This window comes from Odontomachus brunneus, unplaced genomic scaffold (assembly GCF_010583005.1).
Source record: "Odontomachus brunneus isolate Ranch 3 - 2012 unplaced genomic scaffold, Obru_v1 Obru_scaffold_093, whole genome shotgun sequence".
NCBI classification, from domain to species: domain Eukaryota; kingdom Metazoa; phylum Arthropoda; class Insecta; order Hymenoptera; family Formicidae; genus Odontomachus; species Odontomachus brunneus.
In genome coordinates this window covers 682163-707615 of record NW_022639543.1, presented here as the reverse complement: position 1 = coordinate 707615, position 25453 = coordinate 682163, and the positions used below count along the sequence as shown (strand labels likewise).

General features: G+C 40.2%; 1 protein-coding gene across 1 annotated transcript in view; it reads right to left on the bottom strand.

Annotated features, from left to right (window-relative positions):
* Positions 1-25453, bottom strand: part of LOC116848345 (lachesin-like) — a 216376-nt gene that overhangs the window by 90192 nt on the left and 100731 nt on the right. The gene's annotated exons all lie outside the window — the stretch shown is intronic.

Below are 25453 nucleotides of genomic sequence, written 5' to 3'. Positions count from 1 at the left end.
GCGTTCATTCGAAATGTTTTGTGAGCTGAAAATTATGATATCGATTATAATGGCTTTCAAGATAGAAAATATTGTAGTAAATATATATATATATATATATATATATATATATATAATAATTTTGCGCGGTCATAATTTCTATATGTGTATGGCCTAAGATTGTATTAAAATTATTTTATAGTTTCTACTATAATATATTTTCCTCGGGTATATATAACTTAAGAAAGAGAAACATAGCCAAAAAAAAAAAAAAAAATCGTTGGATATTGCAAATAACTTTCAACTCCGGGGTGATAATAATATTTGAATGTGGTTTAATTGTGGTTTCGAGTTAAAAATATACTGAGAGGAAAATATAGTTGCTTTCGGCGTCAACTATACTCTTTTGTGATTTTAACCATAAAAATAATTAGGAAAACTATTGTTTTAGTAAGTGTTAATAGAAAGGTGGTTCTTTAATTACTTTTCTGGTTAAGATCACAAAAAAGTATAGTTGGCGCCAAAAGCAGCTATATTTTTCTCTCAGTGTACTGTCACTTTTCATGTCAAGAAATTTAGAGAGCAGTATGTACATTTCTGTATGCAGATAACTAACAATTTTTCGACAACTTTTTTGTGTAGTACTCTCGAATATATCATGTCTTATTTGTTCTTATAACATTCTTCTCTGCGCTATATTAAACGAACAATAATATAATGTGACCTGGTATGAAAGTTCACATTTTCGGAAAATTTGAGACATTATTCTTCAGGCGATCTAAAATCTCTGTTTCACGTCAATAACACGCTGCAACAAAAAGTGTTCTTTAATAATTGTGTAGCGTCTGCCGAGCATCAAACTTCAATCCTTCGGCGATAAATTTAATCCGGAAATTTTGATGTTATCCAACATTTGGGTCGCGCTGCGCTTTTATCGTGCGCTCAATATTTTTGAACGACGTGCTTGCGTGCGTGCGTGCGTGCGCACGCGCGTAAAGTGTCATCTCACAGTTTAAAGTCTCACAACGAGCTTCGCGCTATGGCAAGCTTTGCGGTATATCTAGTTAAAAATTCTTCAAGAGCGTCTGTCAACCCTAAGATTGGACTACTTTAAAGAGAGCAAACATTGTCGTCGTGCAAGATATTATGAAACGGCGTTTCATATGTAACGAGCTTTCTTAAAGTGAATTATGACAAATATTTATCTTTAAATTAGTAAAAGGAGTATTTTACCGATAATGCTGGCCTATAAGAGAGAAAATAGTTTTTTGTCACAAAGAGACTTTGGGTGGTGGAAAAACTTTAAGTTTATTTTTGGATTCTATACGTACAAAAATATAGAAACATTGATTTTCGCTCTTACTTTACTGCTCCGTCTTATATTTCATCGATTTTGACTAGTGGGCGTAAAATCTCGCTGCAAAATCTGTAATTTACAAATTTGTTATAGGCTCTATCAAATCCAACTTTCTGCGTTTGTGGTGAAGGAATTAACGATTTTCCGTGCGCTTTATATCCGACGTCACTGTCCGCGTTTGCAAACTGCGTCAATAATAGAAACAGTCGCTACTGTGAACTGATCCTTTCAGAGAGATTTTACTGATTGCAATGCTATACCTATAACTGAACCACCAGTTATAAGTACAGCATTTCAGTGAGGAATATACTCTGTTTGTACTTTAGATAGAAGATTGAAAGACACCGATGAAATTTCCGTGCTGCATTTACGTTCATTGAAGCGTAGTTATTAATAAACCATGTAACTGTAAGAGCTTTTTGATTCGAGAAGTAACTGCTAGGTCGCGATGCAATTTGCACAAACCGCGTTCTCCTGTACTTTCCATCGCGTCTACGTTTCCTCAAATCCCCGCTCAGAGAAATTCCACGCGAAACGCGTTCGGAGCGCCACTCTATCTGACGTATAAAAATAAAATCAGACGTTGGTCCATATCAATCAGCTTGATGTTGCCACGTAGACCATCGAGCTCATAAATCTTCAACTTGCGGCGAACATTCGCGCCGTCATATCGCGCTCTCGACGGCTTCCTCGAAAGTATCAGCACGTACGCGGGCTCATCCGTGTTTCCGCGAGCGCTCGGCGCGTGTGAGAGAGCGGATCTGTTACATATTTAAAGTAGTGGCAGCCTTTAGTGCTTAGGTACGAATTAGGTGGCCGTCGCTTCGACAATCGAAACGCACCTATAAACTCGAAGTGTCTCGAATTGTTGGAGTCGCTTCGATAAAACGAGGTAGCTCTTCTGTCTCTTTTCATTCTCTCTCACTCTCTCTCTCTCTCTCTATTTCACCGCCCCTCACTACCGCGAGGGGGAATCGAGGCTTTCCGGGGATTAACCTTACCCACGACTCCGTGCAGTAATTTCCAATTCGACTGCCCGACCTGATCTCCGTGTTAATTAAACCCCTTCTCGCTACTCGCGTTGTTGCTATCGATGGCTCGCGAGGTTACGCAAAGCTGGAAAGTTTTTAATCGGATATGGCTGATCTCGAGTTGCTTTAGCCGGCTGCATCGACTGAACACGACGGTGTAAATGTCGCCATTTATTAATGCCTCTTATTATTCTTTATTATTGATCTGCTTTGCTACTTTTGTCAAATGGACGGACGAACGCGTGCGAGTTAAAACATATTTCCTTGACAAGAAATTTATCCCACAATCTTGGTCAAGTTGATCCCAATCTGGTTTTTGTATAAGGTGATGTCATCAAATCCTGATAAGTCATAAAACGCAGCGCAGTAATCGGACTTAAAAAGTATTAATAATGACGAATATTAATTAGGACCAAATAATATCACTTTATACCTATCAGATAATCGATTAAATTGGTCCATGGTATTAATTGATGACAACAGTGATCCGATTAGAAATTTATCCTATAATCTTGGTAAAGTTCATCCTAATCAGTTATCAGCTTTGTATAAGATAATATATCGGATTCTAACAAGTCATATAACACATTAATCAGGAATTTTTCAAGGATTTATGTCGTTAGATTCACATCAAATCTTCGTCACATAGAAAAAAAATTATTTTGTATAAGAAATAAAAAGAAACATAATCATATTGTTTAATAATTTCAAGAAAATCTCTCATTTTAATACTAATGTGACACTTTTATCGTATTCTCTCCCGCAATTCTTCTATTTAAATATTAAATATTATTCTTCTATTTATATATACTGTCTCATGGACGGTCATCCATATCTTTATTTACTACGACCTTAAAGTTGCTTCATCTCAAGTTCGAACCAGAATTGATGATGCTAATGAACTCTGATAGTATACTCAAGCTTATATTTACAATTCCTGATAACTTAGCGATTTGTAAAAACTTTTGGTAACATTTGAAATTAAGGGGAGAAAATAATTTTTATATATCTCTCACACACACACACACGCATCTGTTATATGTACGATTAGTCACAAATAGATCATATTGAATATTGATAAGACAAGTCGTAATAGAGAGAATGAATAAAATCCCGAAAAAGACCAATATAACTTTATAAGATAATACACTAAGTTAATATATTATCTCCTTAATATGGACTCCTATGATGAGTTTAATTATATCATAACCTTACAGAAGTCTTCCCTATTCAATTATTATCTCATCAGATGTACTGTACTTGGGATTATCTTATATTTATTCAGTTAGGTCCTTGTACAATAACAGACTTATCTGATTAAAACTTCTTTAGTCGGAGAATTAATACAGTAGAACCCTAATGTGGACCTAACAAAAGTTTTCCTTATTCAATTCTCACTATACTCTTATGCTTGGGATTATCTTATATTTATCCAGTTGAGTCCTGGTACAATATCAGGCATATCTGATCAAAATTTCTAGGTTGGGTTATGGACAGTAACGTAGACGAAGGTAGAACATCCAACTCATTTAATGCTCGCGAATGCTAATTGACGGTGGCGAGTTGAAATTGGGAAATTTTCCACGAAATACGGCGGTTAATTTGGCATTATTTAGTGAGATCGCCTCTGTTGATCATTGTTATCTATTCCCTTTCCGATAACTGACTTAGTCATCCTTATGCAAAGTACGAATGGAAAGAGAATATTTAATTAGTATTACATGCTTAACCACGATCGTGTGTTCGTTGTTAGTGCAACAGCTATACTTGAACACTGTATGTAACGCGAGGGGCTGTGTTCAAAGGCAAAAAGGATTTTGCCGGTTATAAATTATTTTGAATTACTGAGAGCCGGTTGATGTGCTTTAATTCCTTGCGCGTATTTTAGAGACCTTTAATCGCACGGGAAAATACAAGAATATCGAACTCATTAAACGTTAATGGAAATTGATCGTTTAATAATTTTATAAAATGCGGGATACGAACACAGTGTCACATGTGTCGATACGAAACATTTCACATTCTACTTCAAGAGAGAGGGGGAGAAAGAGAGAGAGAGAGAGAGAGATAGAGGGAGAGGGGAGAGGGAGGGGAAGAGAGAGAGAGAGAGAGAGAGAGAGAGAGAGAGAGAGAGAGAGAACGCATTTGCGTATTTATTATATTATCACTGTTAATGTTGACGATACTCGTTCTCTGCCGACTCGTTAAGTCCGCATTACTCCGTTACAATTAAGCGTCGCGTTTCAAATAAATTTCCGCCGTTACTACACGGCGCGACGTTGCAGTAACCATAGAAATTTCCGGCGAGGAAACGACCCCCATCTCGGACGTTAGGTCGCGCACACACCACCGTAAAACCATTCAATTATCTCCGACCAATTTTCCTCGTACAACTTTTGATGTGGCTTTATGCTCGGTGATCGTATTAAGATGTACAGTAAGCAGCATCCAGACTGGCTCTTACGAGATAAAAACGACCGTTTTGCGTCCTCTTTCGCTCTCTGCCCCTCGTATCTTACTTTAGCCGCTATCTTTTGTTTCGTCTTCGTCCATTTAGCGTCTCCCTTGCCACCTGCCTTTCTACATATTACTTTCTTTCCGGTCACTTTGCTCGAAACGGTTAAGTTTCTAATAATTTCTACGATTTAATCTTACGCGATTAATTTTCTTCACGGGCTCGAGATGGACGGCTTGGTTCGGCTATTCGCTTTATTACTTTGTGTCTTCACCTCTTCTTCCTGTTTCTTCCTCTCTTTTTTTCTGCGAAAGACCCGCAGTCAAGCGAGTGGATTTCCATTCTTTCGCGTTGTTACATTCCGCCGTGCTTTTATCCGCGAATTCTGCCTGCTACCTTCCTCTTTTTTTCTACCGTATTTCTACTACATCGCGTTACTTGTCCTTTGTTCTGCACTCGCATTCCGCATTTAGCGCCAAATGCGTCCCGGCTCAGTTTTATTTTGTGTAATACAAAAATTGCGCTCAAGAATGAAAAAGTCAGACAGTCGCCCTGTTTAACAAAAGTCGCCCTATTTAACATCATATAAATGCGTGCGTTTTCATCTATCTTCTTCATTCGTCCACTCTTCACCACCCCTTCTCTCTCACTTCCTTCTCCTCATATTTCTATTCTCTCTCCTTCTTTCTCGGCCATTTTTTCCCCGGCACTTTGTATTCCACGCTTCAGTTTCGCTCTTCGACATCGCTCTCCCCCAGTTCTTTGATATGTCACTCGAGTTCTCGCTGCCATTTTCTTCCCCGTTGGCGCATCTTCAATTTTTCATTTCTCGATCGAGCGCTTTTTCGTTTCCTGACATTTGCGCCTCTCTTAGCTGTTATTCTCCCTTTTATTCCCCGCGTTTCCTCTCTCTTTCCCTCCCTCCGCTTCTCTTCATTTGATTCTGTAGTCTGATAGACCACACTTGCACAGTCGCGTTGCTCGTCTATTCGCTTTGTTCGCCTTTCCATCTGTTCAGTAGCAAAATCTGCTCTAGGGAACAGATAACGAATTCATATCATCCTTCGACTAACTCTTATCCCTTCTTGCGTCGCATCGGGCCCAAAAATACGGTACTCGCAATACTATTGAGATTTTCTTTCAACAGCCGTGAGTGTGATACTCCAAAATGCCCCGTGGACGTTTAAATATTCAAGGTACGTTTTGGTGAACGCAACAAATACGTTCCCGTTGCGAATAAAAATGCGGCTGATACCGCAACGATACATTCTCTTTTTCGCAATGTTATGTACACGTCATGCAATCGGACAGATTGTAATATCACGATCAAAAGATTGATCCATGTTGTAACAAGGAAATAATCATTGACAGGATAACGGATACGGCTGACACAAACGTATCGTTATTCAATACTCAATTATTAATCATTTCTTGTGCTCCTGATTCACACAGTCGAAAAATATATGTGTAATATTATGTGCAAAATATATTTCAAATTTCTTGGACGGGTTAATTTCTGTTTGGGCAAATCTATGCCGATTACATGTCACGATTACAGACCTATGTTAATGGAGTTGTTATCTCTGTTTGATAGAAGACCTCTGTCTGACCTATTTTTACTTAGAATTGTGAGGCTTCCGATTGTACGTTCTGATATCTTGAAGCTATTAACGTTTAATATTTCCAGTAGGTCTTTTAAGAATCGTCCGTCTTTCTATATAAGAAAGCATCGCAAAAAAGTCCTCTACCTTTTCCCTAATAACTTTGTAGATTTTTAATTATTAATTAAAGAAGATTGGTCGCTCGCGATAATATATTAATGTTATTTATTTAATTAATGGTAGAGGACTGTTCAGTTTAATCTAATGTACAAGCACATAAAAGCACACGATGGCAGATGTCGTCACTACGACGCGTAATTATATTTTTAGCATGATAAAGGAAAAAAGAACATCCGTTTATATGAGGTCTATATAAGAGATACGAAGAAAATGGTATGATCGCGTCAGCGGCGATCGCCTCAACGTTACCGATCTATTTTTCGAGTTCGTCATTTACTTCGGCATCCCCTTATGTTGGCGGCCGAACAATCGTTACGAAATGCGCGCGACAGATCGCGTGAAATTACATGTGAGATTGAATGGCGCGAGAGGACTGAAGCGCCGCTTTAAATTGATTTACAGCCGTACAATCAAAAATGCAAATGGGTAATCAAGCGCGGTATTCATGTGTCGAATGCCGATGATACCGCATTCGCGCGACGTCGTGATTATGCGTTATAATGTGATATCAAGCTCGCGCAAGCTGTTCCGCCGAACAATCGGTCATATCGCTGTCGCCGCCGACGTTGCATCGCACTTGGAATAATGAGGTATTTTTCGTAACCGCACCGAGTCCGGTGGAAAGAAAGCAGCGAGGCAGGAAGGGAAATACTTCGCGTTTACTTTACAGAAAAGCTCGCGGTCGGGTATTGAATTAAATACGCGATTCTATTTGCAGCGAGTAACGTGAGTAATTTTCGAAGCGAGGCCGCGCGATTTACGACGAATGGCGAAAACATGCCTTTGACGTACCATCGGCAGGTCCCTTGGAACCGATATGTTTGATAAATTGCTTAAATATTTTGGTTCTCACAAATATTTCGTTTACGCTCGCTTTTGAACTGAAATTACGCTTCATGCGCTATCCGGTTTTCACACACATGTACGTATGCACACATAATAATAATAATAATAACAATAAAAACAATAATAATAATAATAATAATAATAATAATAAGCATCATATGCGACGTTTTATCGTTTTACAAACGGAATTGTCTGCGTTTTATCAATTTATCAGTGGCGAGTTGAAACTGTGGATATATATCCAGTAATGTTAGGTACTTTCATGAACTCGAACTTGGCACGTGGCGCACGAGTAGCATTCACGATGTATAGACAAACGAAATAACTCACGCTGGCTACACGGAAAATGGAATGTTAATTATAAATTAAAGAGTATTCGGATAGATTTTCATTATGTGAGGCAATAGACGATGGTAACTTTGCAATATTTTTAATTGCACTTACTAGGTAGATGTCCGAGAAGAAGATAATTATATATAATTATCTAGAATTACATATGATTATTACATAAAAAGAAATTATATTAAGTAAAAAAGGGAATAAAAAGTTTTACTCAATTAAACTCAATTAAACGCCAAAAATATAACTATTTACTTCGATTGTATTTATATAATACTATTTTTTCCGTTATGGAGACATATATTTATGTAAATGGCCATATAGGAACAACATTCGTACATATATTATATTTTTTCTCGGGTGTGTTAAATTAACCACTAAATTTACATCATACGATAATGTAAATGTAATATATTGATGCAGCAACAAATTTACTTAAAGTTACATACAAATTTTCACATTTGCACATAACATATTATTTAGAATAAATTTTAATAATTTTCTTTTGGACACGTGATAAATGAGTGTTACATAAATCTCTCACAAAGGGCACAATATATTTTAACAATCATATTATGATGTCTAGAGTCAATTTAGTTTGTATTTGAGTCATCCAGCCTAAAATAAAAAAATCAATTTTTAAAATTTTAGAACTTTTGGCCCAATTTTGACTGTAATAACCATGTTCCCGACCCTAAGTATTATACTTTTTTTTAGTTTTTTTAACGAGTAACGAGAAACTATTGTAATTATAAAATTTTGTCTATATTTTTTAACAAATTTCAGTAAAATCCTTTATGTACACTTATCTATTTAAATATCGTTGAACAAATCGATCGTGGTCGTATTTTGTGTCGCACTTTATTGGAATGAAACATATTACTCTTCTCAAGAGAGAGAGAGAGAGACCTTGCACCAAAATATAGATACACAAATTCTTTGTCACGCTATAGCGCATGTGTCACGTATGGCGCTGCGTATGAGATTAAAAATAATATTTCCACCTGCGCGGTCTTTTTACGCGCAAACAATGCGGCAGCGTTGTACAGATGGCTCGTACTCTGCATAATTTCCGGTAATTTTAGATCGTCGCGATAAAGCGACGTTCCAGAAAAAAAGGGGGATCTCCGGCCCGGAGACCGCACGGTGGGCTCTTTAAAGCTATTATTCGCATGCGTGCGCTCCTTGTATCACGGGGGAACCGGCATTAATTTTATGGAACGTTGTGCGCCGAGAACGCCGTCATCTGATCGTTAAACAAATCCAAACCACTCGAAATTCGGTCGTGCGTATTTCGGGCGCGGGTTAACGCAAATACGCACGCGTCCCACATCCTATTTTTAGGTTATGTTACCGGCGGCATACATTAGTTTTCCCGGATTTTATTTGGTTTACTTACGAGTACTCGACAAATTTCAATCCTCTTCTTCCGTTCCGTTCAATCAGTCCAGTAAATGCCTTATTATTGATAAGATCGGCAGAATTTTCCAAATAAACTTTCACGATTATTATGACGTAAGACAATTGATGATGGAAACAATTTCTTTTTAAATAATTATTAATTATTTATGAGAAAATTATACCGTATTGAATTAAATCTATATCATACAATGATATAATATCTTTTTGTTCTACCGATGTGGCAACAAATTTATTAAAAGTTATCCTCAGATTTTCATATTGCGTTTCACATAACATTGTTTTGAGCAAATTTTGATTATTCCTTTTATTTTGTCATTCTACGTAATAAATATGAGTGCCATATGAACCACTCATAAAGGATACAACAAATTGACTAGTAAAGTCGTTATCAAATTTATATACGTCTGTCTGTCTGTCTGTGTAGAAACGAATGCGACTGGCGCAAAACTTTTAATAAATATCGATTAATCGAGATGGAAAGATATCCACGGGACTGAATATAAGCTTTCCTACAGCGTATCTACGTGAACTCAACGACGACGATCAGTCGTTCATCGACGTATGAACTATTCTCGACGTTATCGACGTTACATCGGCACTATTTATTTATTTTTTACTCGGAAGAAACGAGCATTTGGTACGTTTTAGTAGCCAGATTATTGGTATAAAATTGCTTCGATCCCGGAAGCATGGAACACGGAGAATATAATCTCGTCCTTTCTCTCGTTCTCTCTCTTTTGTGCGCGCGCGCGCGCGCGCGCAAAACACGCACGTGTGTGTGCGCGATAGTTGAAAACGCGGGGTGCATGGAAATTAATTCTGCAATAGCCGCGGGCGCGGCTGCCTCGAGTATCCGTCCAGAATGCGTTATATACGTTTTTATTATTTCTCAGGACTCTCATTGTGTCCCGTTATTGATTCCCACGCCGGGACTTCGCTGCAATCGCAATAAAGGTAACTCCCGCCGATAACCCGTATCCTCAAGGATACAACTTCATAATAACGCCCTCTGCATTATTTGCGCGAAGAATAGCCAGCTCTAATGGTTCTGGGAGGGATGTTCTTTTTGCATTCCCATATATTGCCTGAACTAAGTACAGCATAATACACAACGTCGCGCGGGTTAAAGTCCACGATGTTTGAATAAGGCATTGCACAGCGGTGATAAGAAGAATTACGAGTTATCGTTGTAATAAGCTGAATTAACGTTTGCGATGGAATAGCCTTTGGAATATGTTGCTCATGTGCTATTTTCTGTAGCGTGTCTAAAAGGAACACAATGAATATACAAAATCGCGAAATGATCCTCTTAAAACATAGATACTTTATCCTTAAATTTCATTAAAATCAGTATTCATTAAAAACAATATAGTTAACATGTAGAAAAAACTGATTAGTAATAGCAAAGTAAATTTTCGAGTCTCTCGAGATTTTGTATTAATATTCTCCATCGTGAGTAAATAAAATTAAACGACGTGTTACAAGCTAGGAAATAAAGTTCCTTGCAAGTGTATGATATACTGTTTCACACAATAAAAGCAATTTTCACAATGAAATGGTTGAAATCGATATGGATGAGTTGGGTAAAATTGGCCCCTAATTAAAGGCCGACAGAAGGGCTGTAGAAATCCTGGAACAAGTAACCAGAATTTCAGTTGGAGGCTACATATTTTATATTACAAAACAAAATATACAGTTAACAAGATCGTAGCGAACATTAATGCACAGAAGAAGGTTGCCTCTATCATGTTTGTACAGTCAGTCGTAACAATCAGCTGTCTGAGAAGTTTGTAACTTCGGAATTCTGAAATATGGGACATCTAGCCCCGGTCTCCTCTGCATTATCCGCGTTAAATTATATTAACGACCAACATAATAAAACTTACAACGCGAGTTTCGAGAGAGGGAGACAGGGAGAGGGAGAGAGAAAACACACACGTCGGGGTGTCAACCCAATGAAATAACATTAATTACGCGAGCGCAGTAACCGGGACGCACCGGGACGCGGAGAAATGTATACCATTTCTCGGGTGTAGATCTTCGCCGCGTTGAGGCTTATTAGCTTCTCAAAATACTCGATCCCGGTATGATAAGTCGCAAGCCACTCCGGAGCTACGGAGGAAGTCGAGGGTAGAATTCTCTCTCCGTCTCCCTGCCTCTTTCTGCCCGTGAGAGAAAACGAACGACTTTCATTGAGGCGATAACGAAAACCGCACGACGGAAGCGCGTCGTGAGACAATGGCTATGGTAGCTGCCGATTGTCAACGGCTCCCGTCGTTCTTCGTCCCGGCTCAGGTCTGAATGCTCGGTATAGAATCGGCACTCTTGACGCTGCAGGAAGCTCGTTAGGCATCGCCTCGGGTTCTTTTCGGGCGTCGTGGAAACGCGCGCGTCTCGATTCATCTCTGGCGCGGCTTATGTACCGGTCGTATGTACATACGCAAATACATCACGGTATGTTGGCGCGCGCTATCCTGCGAAAAGCCAAGTGAAAGAGCGCGGCGCGTCACCGATCCTTCCGGCAGGCGCGATCCCACTAATCACGGATATCTCTCGCGGGGATTCTTTAACTTTTTGAAGCACAGGACCTTCAAAGTTCTAATAAAATATTCATGTCACGTGTCTAGAATAACAACTCAAGAAAATATTCCTTTTGAAAAACATATATGCAACAACTAGTACCAAAATTACGCTGGAATTGAAACGAAAATACTATGAGTAAACCGATAGAGTGCATTATAGGCTGAGCGATTTCGTTGCGAGATCTCTATGCCTGAAGCTATGATTTGGTTTTAACAGGTGATTTCACGATCAAACTCTATAGGATTAATTATATACTGTTCATGAAAATATGACTTTGCCATAAATTCTTTCACGTCATCTTAAGTTTGTACCTTTGTTGGATCTCAAGTTAATTAAACCCTCATATAATACATGCTCTCTTGAAATGGAACAAATAAGATATACATGAGTATAAAGTCGAATGTATTCCCGATTATCGACCTCTTAGGTCTCGTTTTCTAAACGGACTTTAGAGTGCAGTTTGTATCAGAAGTAACGATCTAATCGTGCGAATGACTATTCCAGAGCGTGCAGTTCGTACAAAGTCGAGCGTCTTGCAATTTCTGTTTGGTCACAGCAGAGTTAAGCATCCCTAATCGCATGTCGTCGACTTTCACGACTCGTTCCGCCGTCCTAATTTCCCGTCGCGTCCAAGTCGACCCAAGCTGGTGGGAGCCGGCCAGCTGGCAGTAAAGCGCCCAGTCTCTGGGGGTGTCCCACCGGCTGCTTTCGGTATCGGCGTCGTCTTTCGCTTATCTAACTTCCGCCGTGCGACACACCGCGCGGCGACTCGAGTCGAGTTGACTCGAATCGGGCCGCGCGACCGCATTTGCATTCGAACTCGGCCGTACTGCGCTCTCTCGCAAATAAGAATGACTTTGTGACTTCGTGCAATCACTGACGGAGAGAGATGGAGGATCTCTCTCTCTCTCTCTCTCTCTCTCTCTCTCTCTCTCTCTCTCTCTCTCGGCGCGAGAGGGATCCCGCGATTTCGACGGGAGCGCGTTATTGATGAGGCGGAAGGTAGGAGAAGCGATCCTCCCGGATAATCCTTGCAGCGGGCGCGCATCGGGAAACGAACGAGGAAAATTCGGCCGGTAGGTCGGTCGGTCGGTCTGTGTCGAACCGAATTTAAAACTGGATCCCAGTCTGCGCGCTCAAGGAGGATCCTGATGACGGCAAGATTGAGAGAGCACCAGATGGATTTTTCATTCATGATTTTTTATTCGGGACGTCGAGAGCGCGAAATTTCGGAGAAGCTCACGCATCTAATCTGCATTAATGCGCTCGCTTCGAAAGTGGGATCGCAGTCGGACGCATAGCATATTAAGGCTCCTGATCAGTCATCGCCATATTGGATTGATGATGTCAAAAGCGAGGAAAACCATGTCCAAAATTCCTACAAAAAGTTACATTCTAATTTTCACTTGGCATTTTATATGATATATCGTTTCGAGCAAATTATTCTTTTGGTATTTCTTTTATATTTCTATTTTGTCATTTCGTATGATAATTATGAGAGCCATGTAAACTACATATAATGATTTCAACCAAATCGAGTAGTGAAGTTGCTAAATTTACGTACACCTGTCTACTTAAATATTGAAAATCTGATAACCGTTATGTTATTTAGTACATTTTTTCAATATTTTAAAAGATAATGTATCTCTAAACAGCGTCAACTTAGTGATTGTGTCTGACATTTTAATCATTTAGCAATAATCTCTTATTTTGGCGAAGTTCTAGTTGCGAGGAGCCTAGAATCCATATAAAAAGGATTCTTTGCGGCATCATATTGTTAATTACGTATAGAAATCTGCGAGGACAGATACAATTGTAATAATCGCCTTTGAAACAATTATCAGGTCGACGCGATTGTTTCGCGACAGCGTTATTATTCGGGACGTTTCATCGGCTCGGTACCGTAAATAAGCGCGGAGATTCAAGAGATAAGGTCTTAACGAATTAGAGAGAAAGGCCGATCGCGTTGTTCTCCCGCCCGTCGTTACTAATAATCAGGAAAATTAAAATGATTAATTAAAGTATCGTTAATAAGAGAGGCGTTGCCGATCCTTCTTTATGAACTCGTCTCCCGTCGTGTCTACTTCATTATCACGGGCGAGGATCGCTTAACGACGGCGTTATCATTCTCTCTCTCTCTCTCTCTCTCTCTCCCCGAGTTTATCGATCCAATCCTATCTTTCGCTCCCGCAGTCCTTTGACAAGCTCAGTTCGACAGATTAAATCTTCGTCGCTTCGTCCGTATTCGAACTCGAAGTCCTTAAAACCGTCTTATAATCGCCACGGGGAGGCGCGGGCGCGACATAAGAGGCCATTAATCAAGCCCGATAATGAGACAATATCCGAGACATTCGAGCAGCTAGCTGCGATAGAACAGTCACGCGAGACTATCGTGGAAACTATACTCTCCTGCCTTGAAAAGACGTGTCGACAGTGCAGTTTTATTCGTTGGAAAATTCGATTTTTTGCAGGCGACTGCCTTTTACGAGATCGCCTCGATTAAAGATCGCCGAATATTCCTCTCGCTCAAGGTAATGAGGTGAGAGAAGTATAAGAACTGTTAATCTTGCGGGGTTTAGTGTGTACGAAAAATTTCACTGTTTGATAATCTCTTGCCAACAAATTTTGTGTTAATTTAGTGTAGATGATACAGAAATGCAGATTCGTGCATCTAACATGATACAAGTAACATTACAGAGAAGAAAATGCTCCTCTATTTATTACGTGAATCATAAGTGACAACTGACTCGTGTGACTTCTAGACCCTGTTTACTCTGAACAAACTTAATGCTTATAACGAACTTACAACAGACTTGCGGATATATAAACTTATGAATTACTAACAGTAGTAACATTTACTTGGATGTAGTGTATATCTTTTTGTGGATATCTCAATGTCAATCGAATATCTCGTCGTAAAATTATTCCCGCGGTGGCTTTTCGATAATCGCAAAAAAATGTCTACGACAATTCTCACTCGCGCCGTGATGCATTTTCACGAGTAATCCGGATTCGCGCATCGGACGATGTATCTCAGGATCTGTCACGAGTCTTCGCGTTTCCAAGCGCCGTCAATTTCCTCGGTCGCGTCGCGAGCGAGACCGAGCGATGAATCACGCCCGATGAGAGAAGATCCGCGGAAAAACGCGCCCAGAAGAATACTTCGGAATCGAGTGGCCAGATGGGCGACGTCGTGGAAAAGAAATCCCACTAACGAACATCCTGTCGCGAAGACGTGCGACGGTAATTCCCGGCCGAGAGAGGACTCCTCGCCGCCGTGCGGAAAATTTGCTCGTAGGATGACAGGAAGTCGCGTCTTTCCCGAAACGTCTTGACGCGAGGATTTCATCCCGCCGATTGTGTATGTGAGTTATTTCAAAAGAGTACGTGGTCTAATACAGAAATAGCGTGAATTTGACCAAATCTTTATTACTGTATTTCAAAGTGGTCCTTTATTAGGTTAAGCGTAATCTGTCGATTGGTCTTTGTTTGACAATGCGCCAAAGTGAAGTTCTGTGTTTTGTCACATCAGTGAGGATTGCCCGGGTCGAAATTTTGATCCTACTTTCAGCCTTACCATTCCATTCAATACCTATTTTGACGCGAAAGAAAGTGAAAAAGGAAATTTCGTCAGAGTCAAATTGTATCATCAGAATTAAACTAATTTTGCTAACTTAGCTACTGCGTTGTAGAATTCAAGGTTTAACATAGGGCCAAAATTTCGACTCGATGAACTGAATAGTTTCATTGCTTCTTGTGACTTGATTAGCACCGTAATCTGAAAGACTTTTAGTTCGATTCGTAACTGTTAATGAAACATGGGTCTACCACTCCACTTTGAAAGCAAAGAAACAATCAAAACAATAAACGCACAGAGATATCTTAATGAAGATCTTTTGTTGTACGACAATTTCCTGTTTTACTGCGCCGCGTAATAATAATAATAATAAGAGAGTATTTCGATCAATGTCCTGCTATCGTTGCTACTGCATTGATATTCGTTGAGTGAAGTTACCTGTTATCTCATTGCGCGCACTGAAAATGCCAATAGTATAACGAGGATGCTCCTAAAACGTTTCATTTGTCCGGCACACAATGGGCCACTTTTTCGGGTTGGAAACTGATAGGAAATACATATCTATAAGGGAAGAGGAAGTGAAGATAATTAGGGGATCTCGAATTACAATTGTTCTGCTAATCAATGATTCCGGGATAGGAACATCGTAATATAGAAATTGAAAGGATAGAATATCAATTTAGGATAGTAATTTCGCGGCTAATTAGCCTCCAATAATTAGAGCACGACTGATAGTACGGGAAGTGTATATGCGATAAAAAAAATACTTTTTTTTTTTTAATATAAAATGTGAGAAATATTCGAAACTTTTTCATTTTACAATTTTTGCATTGAATATCGCGAGATGAATGGAAAAAATTGGATCCTCCATTCTTCATATTCTTCTCCAGAAAAATAATGATGTCTCTCTATTCAGTTTTCACAGTTTTCTAGCTGTTTCACGACTGTTTCACGGATCAGTTGCTTTTTTCTACGACATTCTTTAATTTAAAATATTTAGTTTATCAGTAGCACGATTTTGCTGCGAGATTATAGCAACACTTTTATCCACGTTCTGGAGAAAGAACGGGATACGCATCTGTTACATTTAGCTGCCGATGGAGAGCGGGAACAAATGTATCTGTCAGAGAAGCGTACGAAAACCGAATGAAACTATCCTGTGTGTTGTTGATGACAGATCCGTTGCCATTTGCTGCCGGGCGGCATTACAAAAAATATGCCATCGAAATCCGCTCCATCGGACTGTGTCGATGTGTCCGACTCCTTTCTTTCTAGACGCGAAAAAGCAAGAGAACGCTTGAAATATAATACTGCATGAAAATCCGTAGTCGGACGGAAATGAAAAATATTTAGGTCGTTTGATTTTTTCCGCGATAAACAACACGGCTCCCAAATTTCGTTCACGCAAAGCAACTGACGAATGTCAATATTCAAGTGATATTAATTTGTGCACATGTACATGTAATCCAATAAGCTTTAATTGAAACATTTAATGACTCGCCATAGGATTTGCATATTTTATTCCAATCGATAGTAAGCCTGAAGGATACGCGAAAATTGAACGAATTATGATTATATTTAATATAAAAAAACGTGTATATATACGGAGAAAATTTTGTAGTATTAAAAATATGTTCCTTTTTTAGTTTTTTACTATAATTATTTTTTCAATAGACTTTTCTCAGTATAATATAATGTCATGTTTTTTACCTACTATTCACGGCGAAACGATTACTTCTCAGAACGGAAATATTTATGTAACTTTTTACAGCGATCCCTATTAGAAGCGGACAAATTCCGTGGAGAAAAGCGTCTTTCCGGATGTAATTACATCATTTGAATCGACGACTGTTCCAGACCCTTTTGAAGGATTTCGCTTCGATTTCGCCCGCGCCGTCCTGAATTCGCCCTCACCCTCGAGAATTGCACGCTTCTATGCTCCGTATGCGAATGCCATAACGATGTCTTGATGGTTGTCTGCGTTGATGAGTGTGTGCGCGCGTGTTGCAACATGTCTCGGAACCGCGACACTCCAAAGCCATTAGCGTTATGTCTCTACGCGTCGCGTTCGTAACAGCAGCGGCGGTACAGACACCTCGCGGGATCCTATCACGGTATTTTCCACTTTTTACGGAAACGCAAGTGCGTGTCGCGAGGAAATTCGCGCTTGTATGAGTAAAAGATGTGGGGAGAAACTCCTGTGGAAGCAGCGACAGGAAGAGGCACCAACTCTTTGAAATACAATCAGTGCATCTTCTTCAGGGAAATGTTACACTCAAAAAGATGGCGATCATGGCGAAAATTAGTAAATTGCGATATTGCATATCTTGTATTTGATCAATATAGATGACAGAGATTATTTATCTAAACAATTTGTGAAATTTAGCAAGAAGGTCATTCTGTGGCGTCCGTCCAGATTAAGACTAGTCACATTTCTTAGAAACATGATTAACAAAAAAGCCAGCGATGAGGGAAACGAATATATAATCTTCACATTCACTTAAATTTATCTGCAAATATTATTGATGGAATACTCCTTTTACTAATTCAGTCAGAAATATTTTTATAGATACTCTTTAAGAGATAAGATCTCGTCGCACGTAAGGCAATCATTAACTAAATATCTAATGTATTTTTGCACTTAAAAAATTCAAATTTTGTCATTTTTGAGATAATTTTGACGAGCATTGGAATTTTTTTGTGCGTGTACAATTAACTTTCAGTCATGTATGTCACGAGAGACAAAAAATTCCGCATAACAAGATGCTTAATAGAGAAACTTGGAGGGTGAAAGGTTACGCGTGCGTTTGTCAATTTGTAAAGAGAAAGGAAGAGGGAGGAAGCTGAGATTCTCTCGTCGTAGCTCTTCATCTAATCTAAACTATATGCTGCGAGAGGGAAACTCGCGTAAGAGAACGAAAATATCCCTCTAAGATTTCGCCTTCACGTAGATTCTAATTAAATTGCCATTATGCGGGAACCGCGGAGCGCTCTTGTCGTTAAGACTGCGAGATTAGTTCTCTGTTGGAGGTACTACGATTTTCGCGTTGATCTTTGGTTATTATCGGTCATTGTTATATTTGAAGAACTGTAACACGATAATCCACGTATAAAAGATAGAATAAAAGATGTAACACAATAATAGAGAAAACGAGCATCTAATTATATTATATTTGGTTGCGCGTATAGAAATTTCTGGCTATATTCACCGAGAGATCAAATCTTACAATAATAATAATAAGTGGCCCAAATTCTTCTAAAGATGATGAAGAGACGAAGACAAAAGGACAAAAGTAATATTCGCGATACGTTTCCTTGACTTATAAGTTGTCGTATCCACACAAATCGAATATAATTCAGAAGCCAAAGCTCAAAGCTCTTCTACCGACTATCTTTTTGTTCGCTTGACTTCCACTCTCGCGGGGCTCCGCGACATCGATCCTCGATTGCGTATTGGCTAATCCTGTCGCCTCATCGTTGGTCTCAGTGAGTTCTATATATTGGAGGGAGCCATCAGCTACGGTTTGCACTTGGTTGCACGTATTGCTCTTCTCCTTCTATGTGGAAATGTAGAAAGTGGCGCTAGTTGAAGTTAAATCAAACAGACATATTGTACACCAAAGAAAAAGACACATATAGGTTTGGACTGTCTCACTTTATATTGGAATTAACCTAGCTAAAAGTACACGCTCGTATTCTGAGTTCTCTTGTATCAATATAAGTGTCTCTAAAAGTGTCTAAAAACTTATAAGATATTTAGAGGTATTTTTTATCGATAAACAGTTTTTAGAATAGACAGCAAAACATACAAATGTAGAACGTATGCTTAGATACACTTACGTATAATATTTTTAGCTATAATACAAAGACAGCATGTTGACCAAATATATCTATCCTTTAGACCTATTTTTGTTCCTCTTAATAGCTTTCTCCAATATGTATAGAACTCACTGATTGGCCTGTATTTTGCCACATGTATCTCTCTCGCTTAAATACTCTTGTGCATACCATGACTTTCAAAACTTTGTTTATCTCACCTTTGTACATATTTTCGCCTACAAATAAAAGTAGCAATAGTAGTAGTAATGATAATAATTATGATGTTCATTATAATCGGTATAACATTTTTCGAATTATCTTTCGTGGTATTTACTGATGGATCCTAATCAATTGTTGATTGATTGTTATGACGGTCACCAGTGACCGGCGCTATAATATTGCCGCGTCCCAATAAAGTTACAAGTTAAGAATCATTGCGCAACTTCTCCTCGCGTCCAAAGATACTTCCTACCCGCGCACCTCCATCAATTACAAGACAATACGGCTTCGAACGCGCGATTGACATCACCGGAACGTCGTTCGCGTTTATAAGTCCGGAAGCGCGCTGAATAATGATTCGCGCGATTTCGCCAGACAGAAAAGTTACATAACGGGAGGGGTGAAGTGAAATAGTCGGAGGCAGAGGGCAAAATATCATCTGTTTATACACGTGTGCCCGTGAACGGGTGTGCGTGAGGAGAGTGCGCGCGGTTATAGCCAGCGGAGCACGACTCGGACCTTCTCACCGCAGCCCTTCCTCTAATCTGAACTGCACCCCGGCACTGGCCGGGAGAAAGCCTGGCGCGGTTCGATGACTTCGATGGCCTCGTTAGGGCAGCGGATTGACTTCCTCGAACTAGCTGTCGAACTTTCGACGAGATACAGACTTTTGGGTCAATTCCCCGGCTCTGGGGCTGCGGTTACCGGGGTCCGCGAAGCGGCGCAGTTTAGCTCGCCACCGCCGTGCGCGCGGATCCCGGAAGACCTGCTCTCGGCGCGCGTGAGCTCGTCGGAAGCTCGACAATCGACGCGGCTGATCCGATAAGCGGCGAGCTTGGCGAGGCAAATGTCCGCGACGATCGATCGGATATGATCGTATCGTTGTGAAATCGGATGTTCGCCTCCGCTCGCCCCGAATTTATATTCATAATACGTGCCATAGATTCCTGAAAAGACGTCATGTGAGATCGCGCATTTTTAACCCTAGGAAAAGGTAGCCATTTTTACTCATACCTGAAATCTTACTTCCCCTACTCGAAAAATCCGGTTGGTAAAAATATATAAAAATTGCATTGAAATACATTGGAAAAAAGAGAAATTTCGGGTTTGTCACAGACAAAGTAGAAGTAAACTAGAATTAAACTTATTTTGCAAACAGTTCTTACTACGTTGTAGGATTCAACATAGGACCAAAATTTTGACTCGGGTAAGTCAAATAGAATTAAAAGAGATTGACATAGATTTCAGAGTGTCAAACTATTCGATATTGAATGGAATAGTAAGGCTGAAAGTAGGATAAAAATTTCTATTCGGGGTATGACTTTATCTGAATCTATCATTTCTATCGGAAATTTCAGTTTCTCACGTTTCCGCTCATAAGGTGAGTGTTCCGATTAGTGACAGTTGACATTTATCTCAGTGTTATACATTTTTCTCAATAGTGCGTCAATAGAATTTGATAGAATTTGATTGTTCTGTCCACTCGCAAGCACCTGTCAACTGCGTGTGCATTGCTGAGTTTAATGCCTCGACGGCTGACAATGCTGACATGCGAATATCGTGCCGTGCACGGATACAGTTTTCTGTTAGAACGCGCCGCAACTAAAGGGCCGCTCGAATAGATCGTGCGAGGACACCTGCCACATTACAACCGCGGTAACAATCACGTCCTCAGCAGGACTACGTCTACGATCAATTTGCAGGGCGAGTCCGATAAGCGTTATCGCGTTTTGGTAACATACGCGGGTTTGGCCTATCGCGGTGCGGGATCAGTCGCGGGCGGACTTTGGCGGATGGGAGGTAAAGAGAGGCAGAAAGAAGAGAAAGAAAGACTAGGAAGATGAGAACGAGGAAACAAAAGGGTCAGCGCCGTCAACGATCCGACGACGTCCGTGTATCCTTCGGTAAAGCCTGTGTTCCGGAGTTTATTATTATTTGTTCGACCACCGTATGTGGACTACGTCCCCGAGGTGTGCGCACCGTCCCCTTTGATATCAGATAATCCTGCAGGAACAAAAAAGCCCACTCGCACGTGCGCGCATGCACACACGTACGTGTCCTTGGACGTGCGGCACACGCTCGCGTAGCCACCCGGAGGGGCCGTTCATGGCCGTTCATGGCCGATGACGAGGAAGATACCCGAAGACTCGGCCACGCTCGACCCCGTTTTTTATCATTTTCACGGTGGACGAGAGGCGGTTTCATTTCCTCCGCCGATCCGAGACGTAAAACAGCCCGGCTGTTTCAGGCCGCACGATGATAACGCCGCTGTGAATACTTACATTCGGGCCGCACCTGCGGTGAAATTAGAGAGTCACGATGTCGTTCTCGAGATAAGACGTTAAAGATGGAATTTTCGCCGAGCCTCGGCAAGATTTTCTTTTCTCCGTTTTTCTTAAGAGTTCGCGCGGGCGCAGCTTGATGGTGTCTTTACGGCATAGCCACTTTGATCCTTTTCTCGATGCTAGAATCTCGCCAAAAATATGAAAAATTGCTCACGTGCAAGTCGTAGATATTATCTTGTGTTTCTATTAGCATGGACACATGATAATAATAGTAACTTTTTAAATTAAATTATCAAGCTCCTCAGTGGAAACGTTCCCTAAAAGCTGAGGGATTTTTTGACTATGTAAAAATAAACAAATGTGTGTAAATTCAATAGCAACTTTACTAGACGCGATTTGGTTTTATCCCTTGTACGTGGTTTATATGGCACTTATATTTATCACATAGTGTAACGGAATAGAAATACGGAAAAAATTATCAAAATTTAACAATATACTATAAAATATAATATGAAAATCTGAGCGTAACTTTTGGTAAATTTGTTACTATAGTTTACTTAAATTTCATTGATTGTCTCAATTGATTGTTGTGATAATCATAAAAGTCTATCTGGAAATTTTATTAGCCGATACATTTTTTTTAACCATTTAGCGCACAAATATATCTAGATGGATAATAATATTCCATATATAAAAAGAAATTATCATGTAATGTTATTTAACGTATTATTTAGTCGTGCAGTCCGACATATCGTGTCGCGTGAATTATTTCCCGACGCCACGTTTGACGCAACAAGTCGTTATCCGCGGTGAAAATCGAATTTTTGATTTCAATTGCTAGATTCGAGTCGCGTCGCGAAACTTGTTAATTAAATGTGGCACATGTCCTTTGTGGCGTCGCCATTTACAGAGGGATTAGATTCGGTAATATTCGAAATTTTCTATTAGTTAAATTAGCCACCGTCCGTAACGGACCGCGTCCAGTTCAGCGACGATTAATTATTCGCGTTGCACCATCGCGACGTTGCTCGCTGCATACTGATCGCTAATGCACAAATTACGCGTTGCGGATATTCGCAACAACGACGTCACGCTCAACTTGTGACACGGCGATGTTTCCTTGATCGTTGAAACTCCCTAACGCGATTTCACTATTTCGCTTTGCACAATAACGGAGAACGGGTATCTTCGTGAGAAGAAAAAGAAAAAGTTGCAAATAATTCCTTCCTTTTCAAATAATTCGCTTTGTCATCCGTAATATAAAGCTGATTAATAACGATTATTTGTTACTATGCATTGCTACAGAATGTATTTTTATCAAACTATGATTTGTAGCGAATTGGATTTTATTACGATAAAAATGTTTCAGAATGTTTCATGATTTAAAAATTGATTTAAAATTTGCGACATTAAATACTCCAATAAAGCTTTAAAAAAAATGTATCGAAGCAGATTTTGCACTAAACTGAAAAATAGTTTATTATTTATCGAGACGCGCGTGAAAAAATGTATTTTCGGAAAATTTACTATATAATTGAACTAATCATACGTAGCTTACAATAAAAGAATTACGAATATTATAAGACTTCGATATTCGTCCATTATTCTTACTTTGACTTCTCGGAGATAATCCAATGAGAGACAAACACGAGGCGGAAAAAGGGAGGGAGGACAGAAAAGAGAGAGAGAATACGTCGTATTTGCACACGGGATCTCTACTGCAATCCTCGATGCCTTTTTTTCGCGTGAATCTCGTAAACACGTCGTCGGGAACGCATCGCGCGAGATATTTGAGCTCTGTAATTAAATCTAACGGCGCGTTCCAACGCACATCTATGCGAGCGCGATACGTTTCGTTTCCGCAAACGAACGGAAAAAGAGAGAGAAAGAGAGAAAGAAAGAGAGAGAGAGAGAGAGAGAGAGAGAGAGAGAGAGAGAGAGAGAGAGAGAGAAAGAGAGGAACTACACAACTGTAGCACGCGCATGTCGAGGGATCGGCAACGAATTCTATTCCCTTTTATTCCACCTAATCCCAATTCGATTTTATTCCGCTGTTACTTTGCATTCCTTCGACATTTATATAAATTATCGCGACGTGCAATCGTCCTACAATGTCATTACGCCGCGCTGTCTTCGGTACGGCTGGGGTGTATCCCGCGAGCGAAATCCAATGTGGAGTTTTCCAGTGTAGAGAAACGCGAGGAGTTTCTTTCCTCGACCGCGTATTGCCGAAGAAATCTGATTCGCGGTAGCACCCGAGTGCGGCTGGAAAAGTGCAGCAATACCCGCGATCGGCGTCTTAAGAGCAGCCGCGGCCCACGAAAAAGGAGCAAACAAAGCGCGATAAATTCGATTTTCCGCGATAGGTCTGCCGCGACGGAGCGGAGTGTCCTCGAACATGCAGAACGCGGACGTACTATATTTGAGAAACCTTCTCTTCTTCTTCTTCTTCCGCTCCTACTTCCTATCCGCCACGGAAAATCTCTCATTGCGAACGAAGAGCGCGCGCAAAGACTACCCGCGTCTCAAAGTACTTTGATGATGCGCACTGAATGCAAATTCCGATAATGAAATATTTTGCCCAGTGCTCTGATGGTCCAGTGAACAGAGACTTGTATACCCTGCTTCTACCAATGTTGATTTCGCAAATGCGTATTTTCGTAATTGCTAATATTATTTCTCCTTCTTTTTTTTTTTTAGGATAAGATCATATTATATTACGATATTTAACACATTTCCTATCATGTCCGAATTGAAAATCCTTTACTATAGAGCCTATACTATGCTATATTTTTAGTAACTATATTCAACATAGTGCATATTTATGCACGCATAAAATGCATTAAGACAGTTGCATCATGAAACGAGTTTCGTGAGAATTTGATAAAACTTGCACACAGTGAAATATCATCTGTCTGTGTAATTACGAAAATTCAGCGTGGGAATTTTTTTCACACATGTTTCAAAGTTATTGGAAAACTTGCATATTTCTTAGAAAAAATTACTTTTGCATACAGTTTTATTCCTTATTCTTTAATAAGACCCTTGATACATAATCCACGCGACAATCGTCGTGTTTCTTTTTTTGTCGAAGACACATCTTTTTCTTCCTCAATTCATGGAACTCAGTTCGTGGAAGAATGGACGTTGAGAGTAAACAAATCCATACCCATCGATTTTTCCTCCTCTGTTCCTTAGATTTGAATACGATCGAAACTGGGAAGTGGAACGAAATCTCGTCGAGTCAATTCCGGTTACGTAGCGACCGAGATGAATGTATCGTCGGGTGCGGCTGTTGCGTAGTTGAAAAACACGACGCGCACGAAGTTATAAGGAAGTCATCATTTATGTTCTCCATTATTTGTGACACGCCGTGCGTCGTATTATAATCCACGACGTCGTCCTCGGTCGATTTCGCGACGGGTCGGCCGGAAGTGTCCGCTTCCTGAAAAGTGGCGCCTGTAGTTTCCCGACCTCAAGCCGGGGGTGGCGAGCGAGCGAGCGACCGAACGAACGCGGTGGCGGGAACGCGCGGCGTGTGTGCGCGCAAACCGGGGAAGAAATACAATCCCTACGTGAGCGTACACGGTGAACAGCGGATACTGTCGGAGTGCATATAACGTTACGCCAGAAAAATGCTCATGGCGCGACATTCATATTCCCGTATATTATCCGACACTTGCCTCTCCGTCCTATAAAAATCCCCTCCCCCCCCCCCCCCCCCCCCCCCCCCCCCCCCCCCCCCCCCCCCCCCCCCCCC